This window comes from Thunnus thynnus, chromosome 10 (genome assembly GCF_963924715.1).
Source record: "Thunnus thynnus chromosome 10, fThuThy2.1, whole genome shotgun sequence".
Taxonomy (NCBI): Eukaryota; Metazoa; Chordata; class Actinopteri; order Scombriformes; family Scombridae; genus Thunnus; species Thunnus thynnus.
Window position 1 is genome coordinate 10,624,786 of NC_089526.1, and position 8,573 is coordinate 10,633,358.

The 8,573-nt window shown below is 39.3% G+C and overlaps 1 long non-coding RNA gene across 5 annotated transcripts in view; it reads left to right on the forward strand.

Moving 5' to 3' along the window:
- Positions 1-473: 473 nt before the first annotated feature.
- The window catches only part of LOC137191085 (uncharacterized), a 109,914-nt gene continuing 101,814 nt past the window's right edge, over positions 474-8,573 (forward strand). For 2 of the 5 annotated variants that reach the window (XR_010930350.1, XR_010930349.1), the window contains exons 1-2: positions 474-939; positions 1,124-1,180. This is a non-coding gene — a long non-coding RNA (uncharacterized lncRNA). The remainder of the gene's footprint in view (positions 940-1,123; positions 1,181-8,573) is intronic. The other 3 variants (XR_010930351.1, XR_010930352.1, XR_010930348.1) reach the window with 3 other exon arrangements.

Genomic DNA, 8,573 nt, shown 5'->3' on the forward strand with positions numbered 1-8,573 from the left:
AACAATGAGTCAGCTTTATATAAAGCATGCGCATGATACAGGACTGAGGGGTGCAGCTGCTGTTTGTCTAAAGGTCAGAAGGAACAAGACACATTATTTAGATGTTATGTAAATGTGGATGTAAAGGTATATTGTGTGGTCACACACATTTGAGTAAAAAAGGTTATCCACTCTTCTTCACAGTTGTTGGACACAGCAAACAAAGAACACAACAGTAAAAAATAAATGAAAGATTTCCACAACTCTGTAGGGCTCCAAATAAATCATTTTTGGTTGTTTTATAAATACACATATACACAGTGTTTCCATCACTTCATTAAATTCACAATTTTTGATTTGATCACCCTCTTTATATCAACTACCAGGGGAGAGGAGATTTGCAGGTGGTGTAAATCAGGCTGTTAATTAAATGAACCAATTTTTAATTCTTAAACTGTGAGATGTGATGTATCAATAAAGGTTTTTGTGAAAAAAAGATTAGTAAAGCATCATTAGATCAATAGAAAACATCTCATATGGCAATAAAAAGAAATAGGACTTCAAATGTGGAGAGTGAAAGGACAAACTGAAAAAATAGGCTACTATTAGAAAGGGATAATTGATTGTGTTGTTTAAAAGTCGTTTTTATATTATACATGTATCAAAATGACATGGTGTTCAAATTTTACTAGCTGGCACGCTAGCAGATACTCATTAAACTTGGATTATGGACAGAAAACCCAGGAAAACGTTTGAGCTTTGAGGAAAGGCTGATGAAGAAACTCTCTAAGAAAACCCAAATGGCCAGCAGAGGCCACACGAAATTAAGCGCCATCTTGGATGAGTATTGACGGACTTTTCCAGCCCTTCACCTGCCTGTGAGACTCTACTGTTGCTACTTTAAACACGCCTTACACCGCCTCATCGACGTGAATTGTCCAGAAAGTCACGTTTCCTTCGGTGAGTTCGTATTTTCAACAGTTATCCGAGCACAGGTAGTTGTTTTTGTTGTGCTAATTACGGCGCTAATTAGATGAATAATTAATTGTAGGTGTGTATAAAGTAGGCTAGTTAATCCAGAGCTATCTTAAACACAGCTACTTTACAGTTACCAAGGTAACGGCCCTTTTACTTCATTACACAGGTGGGCCAAGAAGACGATAATAGGACATAAATAAAGAAGTGTTAGGATGCGTTTATGGTAAGTATCCCTCCCCAAGAGGTCACACTTTTCCTGTTTTCGTTCTGTTGTGTGGTTTATTTATCAATTTTTGCTCATTGCATATAACTGTACACTCAGGAGCACTTTACTAAGAACACCTGTGTAATCTAATGCAATCCAGCTATAAATTCTATTTTCACAAAGCTTATACATTTTCAGTTTTTGATGACATTGTTGACACTGACATTGCTTCACATACATTAACAAATATAGTCCAGTACACCACCACCACCCACTATGATCTCAATAGTAAACATAAAATAGAATTATCACCTTTCTGACAATGTCAACAAAAACTGAAAATAAACCTTGTAAAACTAGAATTTATGGCAGAGCTGTTGTACTGGATTGCATTAGATTGCACAGGTGTTCTTAATAAAGTGCTCTGTGAGTGTATATGACTTTTGAGTTTGCCAATACTGAATACTAAATTCCATTTAGCTGCTGTATTGGGAATGCTGGCTCTTCATTGTCACACTGTCATGGCTCACTGGTGCACCTGAACAGAAAGGAGCTGTTATTAATACACACCTGTGCTTTTCGTTTGTGAAAAGTCAAAATGTCTGTTGTTGAAAAAGCCCTACTGTGAGTGCTAACCCGGTGCTTATCCTTGCATTAAACTGAACACAGGTCTGCTTTTATGGATATATTGTCATGGATTACTGCTGTGCTAGAATTCCTTATTTCTAAAGATTTGTGATACTAGTTCCACCGGCCAGCTTGGGCCTTTCTTTTCTCCAAGTGTGTCTCCAAGTCTGCATAGGTTTCCTACAGGTAGTCTGGTTTCCTTTCATGGTCCAAAGACTGAATAAATACATACATAGACAGTTGCAACGTACACCAGATGCTCCCGTGCTCATTTCAATCATTGCAAATTTGTCTTTAACTGTGTTTGAACAGTATATTAAATGTGACACTAGAAATAGAACAATTCTCGACAAATGCTATGGAAATATTCAGAACACATATACAACACATATCCTGTCCAATTCTGATCACAACACTGTTTAGCTCATTCCCATCCACCGTTCACTCTTTAAGAGGAGCAAACCTCTTGTTAAAACCCTTAAAGTCTGGTCCACTGACAATATTGTAAGTTTCTCCTATAATTGTACAGACCTGGTGGGCCACCGGGCCAACGAGAGGCCCCACCGGGCCAAAAAAATCTTTTCTTTAATGCCAAATATCATTTCATTTGGAAATCAATAATCATTTGCATTTGGGAGCCTCTGTGCGGCACTGTTCTGAAATGTGAGTCAACCTCTGTGTCTGTGCTGGAAAAAAATTCTAGGGGAAACACTGACTTGGCCACAGACTGGGACATATTCAATGAGTCTGATTTGAGCAAATCCACAGAAGTCATCACAACTTATTTTAACTTCTGTTTGGATGCCGTGATACCTCAAAAGAAAATAAAACAGTGTCCCAACAACTCCTACATTACTTAGAAAGGCTTTCAGGAATAAGGACCAAGTGCAACTAAGATCAACACAGAGGGAGCTGAACCAGAAACTCAACACAGCTATAAGACAGGGAATCCATTGAAAAGGACCTCTGTGCAAATAATGCGAAGAAATTGTGGGCCACTACGAAATCTATTACAAATATGACTCCCATTAGGAAACCGCTGCACACAACAGATGACAATAATATGGCAGATGATTTGAATAACTTCTACATTAGGTTTGATTCACATGATTTCTCTTTAGAACTTGACAGCGTCATTAACATGATAACAATTGATGATTGTGTTCCAAAGGATAGACATTAGTGTCAGAGAAGTCACAAGACTATTTAAAAGAACAAACACCAATAAGGCATCATGTGCAGAGGAACTTACACCAACCTGGGTCTCCGTCCTTCAAAGGTCTGTTGATTAACATACAGTTCCATCAATCAATCATTACTCCTCTTCCAAAAAAGCCTGTACCTCCAGGAAAATGATGACTATAGACCAGTAGCCCTGACCTCTATCGTAATGAAATGTCTAGAAAAGATAATGCTGAAGTCACACATAAATGGACAGCTAGATTTTTATCAGTTTGCCTATAAAGATAATCGTGGTACTGATGATGCAATACTAACCATAATACACAGCTCAGACAAATGTCTTATATATCATCAGGTCGGTGTCCATTTTTTTCCTTACTGGCCCACTTGGCCAGTAGATCAGAGTTTTACTGGCCCCTTCTATATTTTCACTGGCCCAGCAGCCAAAATTAAAATCACTCTTTTTTTTTTCCATAATTTTGGTGATTTATTCATTGTATACATGATATGTACAACAGTGAAGTTGCCTTTAGATTTGATTGTTTTCCTTTAGTTATGGATATGTAACGTTGATATAATACAAAAATATGCAAAATATAAAATTAGGCACATATTGGATCAGTAAATTAATGGTGTATAAATGTAGGTTTCTCCATATTTTGTGTAGAGTGTGGAATACATAGGGAGAAGAGAGCAGAATTTATAACGTTTCAGTGAGTATGGATGACCTTGATGATAAACTCTTGTGACAAGAACTGAGACAATGCCGAGAGATCTGCAGAAATGTACTTGTTAAGATAGTACAGCAAAGAACATAATGGTATTTGTTTGTGTGTGCGTGTTCACTCCGAGCTCCTTCTGTCTGCTTCCGCGAGCCACCTGTCCACTACAGACATGGAGTTGAATCGTAATGAATGAATGAAAAGGAGAAATGCAGAGGAGGGAAATGAAACGGAAACTAAGGGCGTCTGTCTCCACAGTAAATCATCTGTTGAGTCTTTGATGGTTATTTATTTGTGCTTCAGAACGTAACTGCTGTAAAACAATCAGAAAATAACGTTTTATTCCTCTCATTCATTGCTTTGTTGTCGCTACTGCTGGCTCACTCTCCTCGCTCAGTCACTGCTGCTCTCTCACTCCCTCTTGCTTGCCTGCGCTTCCAGCTCGCTCACACAGTCTTTTTTAAAACGAGTCACGGTAAAAGTCTAACTTTTAACATTATCCAATGAAGAGAAATGTCCTCCCCTCACCCTAAACGGTATACCCATGATTCTGATTGGCATGGATCAGCCAGTGACTGCCAATCAACTTGCCCTGCATAAACTTTTACTGGCCTCGGGCCATCAGGCCATCGGTTATGTCAGACCCTGTCAGGTGGTATCACTCATTTTTGACCAACAGGACTCAGCAGGTCTGAGTGAACCAGACATTATCTGAGTCTAAAGTCATTAACACAGGCGTTCATCAAGGACGTTTGAGTTCTCCCATTCTGTTTACATTATATATATATATATAAATGATTGTACAAGCAGTCATCCCAGCACTTTATTTGTCAAGTTTTCTGATGATACTGCCATCTTGGGACTTATGGATACAGACACTGACATTTCTGGCTTTAGTTTGGAGGTTAAAAAGTTTAGTCTACATAAAAGTATTGACTGTAGTGTCGATGTGAATTCTGTATGCACTAGGATCCAACAGCGACTCTATGCAGACTCAGGGTGTTTGGGGTTGGACGAAGGGTACTGATGTTATTTTATCATGCTGTGATGGAGAGTTTATTACGTTACAGAATCTCAGCTTGGTTTGGTAATATATCAGTTAAGTTAAAATCACAAATAAAAACAGACTGGTCCACACAGCAGTGAAATTGATGGGGGCGAAGTAGCATCCCTCCCTCCAAATGCTCTTTGAAAGACTAAACAGGCCGGGAAAATGATTGCTGACCCTTCCCAATACGAACTGCTCCCATCATGTAGACGCTACAGGGTTCCAGTTAAATACAGGAAAAGATGCCTGAATAAGTATAAAAACTTTCATCCCTCTATCAGTAAATCTCATAAACTCAGGACATAAGGAGGGTGTGAAATGAAGTGCTGTGTTGCACATATTTGAAGGTACTATATATCTGCACTTGTCTGTGCTATACACTTTGTGTCTGTTACTGCACTATAATTGTATGTATTTTTTATGTGGCAGCCTTTATGTCCAAGACAAATTTCCCTTGGGACAAATAAAGTGATCTTGATCGTCTTAAATGGAGACTCTCTAATTTGTCCATAGGTGATGTGTTTGTCTGTATATGTCAGATAGACTGGTGATCTGTCCAATGTGTGTCCTCCAGCTCCCTGCTCTCTTGCACAGGATAAGTGGGTATACATAATGGATGGATATCGTTTATTATGTCAGAATTACAAACTGGTAAAGAGTGGACCTGCTTCTGCTTTTGTTTGTTGTGTATTTCCTGGTGTTTAGATGGACTAACATAACTGTGGATCCTGTAGGCTGAAAGTAATCTGATAATCCTGTTGCTTGGCATAGTCTGTGATATTATATTTTCACTGCATTCACTGCATGAATGTTGGTGTGTTTAGTGATAGTCATAATGAGCTGTCCAAGTGATTTTGTAATGACAAAAATGCTGAAGGAAAGGACTGCTGTCACTTGCTGCGCCTAATATATTGCTAAAGTAGACTGTTTTAATGAAGCCGCTTACTGTCACTTCCTAATACGAACAGGAAATTTTGAAATGTCTGTTATTTATAGGGGAAGAATTAAGACAGAAAACATTTACTAACTCTGTGCTTGGTTCCATTTTAACCAATCAAGTATCTTAAACTCAGACTTTGGTCAAACTGAATACAGTAGCACTTAATTGGTCACCAGAGTGGACAATTGTATTTAGCGCACCAAAACATAAGAGCAGGATAAGAACTTGTAACATAAAAGTATATAAAGTACACTACAGTACACTGGTGAAAATACAATGTAATGATTAAAACAGAGGATTGAACACATAAACATAAAATGATAGATTAAAATGCTGATTGGAATAAAAGACTTAAAAATAGTATTTGCTAGCAATGGCAGCTTTGCTAGCCAGCTTGCTCCTAAGTCCACGGCTCAGGTGACGAAACCTGATGTCAAGAGAAATGTTAAAAGACTCTTAATTAGGGTTTTATAAACAATTTCTAAGACTGACTGACTCACTTGAAAACTGCCAACTCTCCAATAGTTGTAGTTTAATAGAAGCTCGATTGATGGTCCAGAATTGTACCGAGATATAGAACATTTTGGCCAGCAAATACAACAAGCCCTGTTATGAAATCCTGTCTGGAACATATAATAATTTAATTTAGTCTCATCATTAAGTGGAGTAAAATAATATTCCCCAAAGTATAAAACAGTCAGTAGAGTACTGACTGTCCACCTCTGGTTCAGTGCTATATTCAATGTATAAGACAGGCAGCTCATCCACATACAGAGATCCAGGGCCACCAGTACCTGCTAATGGGGCAGCTCCCCGGACCTGCAGTTTCTCATCACATAACCTATCTGCACAACACAGGGACTACGTGTATTTTAGTCTCCGCTGCAGCCTTCCTCACTCTCTCTCCCTTGCTGTCTTACTCTCTCCCCTTCCCTGTGTCTGTCTTACTATCTTTTCTCAGGCTCACATGTGTGTGGATGTTCGAGCGCAAGCGAGTGCACCTTAACTCACACATATACACAAACATGCACGCACACACACACATAAGCACACACACACACACACACACAGCGGGAGTGGGGCCTGCAGCTCCTGGGTGTTTTGCGGGTTGGATTCACACCGATGCTTTCTCTGACTGCACTATTGTTATTTAAATGTGGGAGGGCGATCAGCAGCAAGCATTAATGGCATCCTCAGCAGTGTGGATGCAGCACACACACACAAAAGCATACACACATAGACATCCACACATGCACATGCAGACACACACTTTCACGCAAGCCTTGTGGATGCACCTTGAGGGCCATATGAATAACAAATACCTCTGCCATCTGCAATACCACAGAGTATTTCCAGCCATTTCGGCACATTAGTCAGCAGTCCTTTGACTTAGGCTCTCCACGCACCACTTGGTGTATTAGCAACGCTCTCCTCTGCTACGATACACTGCGTTTAAGGGTGCAGTTTGAATAGAAGTTTGTTTTCTAAGATTAAACTTTATGTCGCTGCTGATCTGACCTTGTCCTCTCGAGTTTGATGTAGTGGGAGGTGCTTGAGTTGTTTGCTGCGGCGATGTTTTCTTCTGTCAAGGCCAATCAGAGCCTAGCTGGAATACCTGTGGTGATGGTATCGTTTTAAACTGGTGAAGACCTCCCCCCACTCTCCCGACACTGCCAGACCAAATGGGATTAGACAAGCACCCCTAGCCATTAGCACTTGATCCCTACCTGCTTTCTTTCTCTTTAGAAAACTACTGCTGAAATAGTTGGATATGCTGCTTCTCAATTCCACTTGAAATTTGTAATTTTTAATTCAGTAAACGATGGAACTCATGGAGACGGTGTTTCATATTATGGCTCGGGGGCTATTGAAGACAACCAGGGGCATTCAGATAAGGGTTGGGATCATTAAGGCTTCATTTGTAGCACAAGCTGTCCAAGAAAAAAAAACAATCAGTTTGATTTAATATGCAGAAGTGTACTCTTAAATGTAATTGCCAATGCAACGTGATGCAGTACTTCAGGTTAAGGCTGAGTACTGTCAGCACTGAAGTGATATACTCAAAGATAGATCCTGACCTAAACATCGTCCATTAGCTTATCATAGGTACATACTTCTATATGTTGGCTGATAAGTTGAAAGAAACCAAACATATATTTGAGATAGATTAGAAACACTGTCACCATAGCATAGTTCATAATCTGCACATGTATCATTGTTTTTATAATGGACTAGGATTTGGCAATAAGACAGTATAAACCACGATTTAAACTAGTCTACTGTGAGAGAGCTGATCAAAGTCCTGTGTATATGAGCATAACATTGAGTTTGTTGAAATGTTACGCATCTCTATAACCCCAACTTTAGATCTTCTATAGGTCTTCGTAGTTTCCATAGGTCTATTTCTCATTCCTGCCAAAGAGATATTAAGTAAGCAAAATGAAACCTGTCTCGGCAGATGAGAAGATAATCTAACTCAGGGGGACATTTAAATATCCCTGTTTATTGAGATTTAGGCTATATCATAACTATTTCTGTTCCTCACAGATTAACATGGATAGTCTCCAGCTTGTGTGCCTCTCATCCCTGTGTAATTAAAGCAGCACTGATAATTAGCTGCCCAGAGTGATCAATTAACTACAAAGCAACTGTTTTCACAGCAATTTCTCAAAAACAAAGAATCAGTAACAAAAGGCCATCTCATTAGAAATTGCCAATTCATGTGAAAGAGACACTGATGCATGCAAGCATCTTTATGCCTGCTTATTTCTGGAGATTCGGGGTTGCACCGGTGTTGTTGTCTATCAACACGTGTGCTTAAATCCAAGCATTTTGTAACGATAAGCATGGATATGCGTTTTCGTGTTTGTGTTCGCAGGAGTGCATTTGTGT